At 34.9% G+C, this 939-nt stretch overlaps 1 protein-coding gene and 1 long non-coding RNA gene across 3 annotated transcripts in view; one reads left to right on the plus strand and one right to left on the minus strand.

Moving 5' to 3' along the window:
* LOC128250559 (uncharacterized) overlaps positions 1–939 on the minus strand; it is an 11343-nt gene that overhangs the window by 8832 nt on the left and 1572 nt on the right. The gene's annotated exons all lie outside the window — the stretch shown is intronic.
* The window catches only part of LOC128250558 (uncharacterized), a 19116-nt gene that overhangs the window by 5502 nt on the left and 12675 nt on the right, over positions 1–939 (plus strand). The window lies entirely within an intron of this gene.

Genomic DNA, 939 nt, shown 5'->3' on the forward strand with positions numbered 1-939 from the left:
TATCGGTCTCTTTTGCCGAACCACTAAGTCACGGGGACGTAAACACACCAGCAAGGATATCAGTGTTTGGAGTAAAAGAACTCCATTTAACGAAGGCATTTTTGGTGTAGCTATATGCCTGTGCACACCTTTCAGTCTAATCTGTTGTGTGTATATGAACAATAATAATAATAATAATAATAATAATAATAATGATGATGATGATGATGATGATGATGATGATGATGATGATAATAATAATAATACTTTCTACTATAGGCACAAATCCTGGAATTTAAGGGGAGGGAGGTAGTCGATCACATCAACCCCACCAGTATTTGACTGGTACTTAATTTATCGAGCCCCGAAAGCATGAAAGGCAAAATCGACCTCAGCAGAATTTGAACACAAAACGTAAAAAGGGGCAAAATAAGGATGATAATAATCATATCCAAGGTCAAAGCATAAAAAAAAAACAAGATCACAGCACACAGATGCATAGAACAAAAGCCAGGACACATTCACATGCACAAGCAATTGCATTCACCGATAAACAATGTAATTGCACAAACGATAATTACCAGTGAAATTTTATCAATTTAAGTGAGAGAAAAGGTAAATTATTTAAGAGATAACGAACTGTAATGAAGAAGGGATACAAGAGTGAAGATGACGTGACCTCTGCTCTGTACTAAAGGTTGTTCACTGATAAAGAAACTCCTTAAATATTATCTGACTAATGACATACTGGAGGGTATGTCATCATACACACACACATACGTATGTGTGTGTGTGTGTTCACACACACACACACACACACACACACACACACACACACACACACACACACATATATATATATACAAATTAAAAGGGTAAAGGTTTATCAATTTATTAATTTATTAATAAATCAACAATTAATAATTTTTACCAAGCCCTTCGGTATGTAAGCACCATTAT

This window comes from Octopus bimaculoides, chromosome 22 (genome assembly GCF_001194135.2).
Source record: "Octopus bimaculoides isolate UCB-OBI-ISO-001 chromosome 22, ASM119413v2, whole genome shotgun sequence".
In the NCBI taxonomy this organism is placed as follows: domain Eukaryota; kingdom Metazoa; phylum Mollusca; class Cephalopoda; order Octopoda; family Octopodidae; genus Octopus; species Octopus bimaculoides.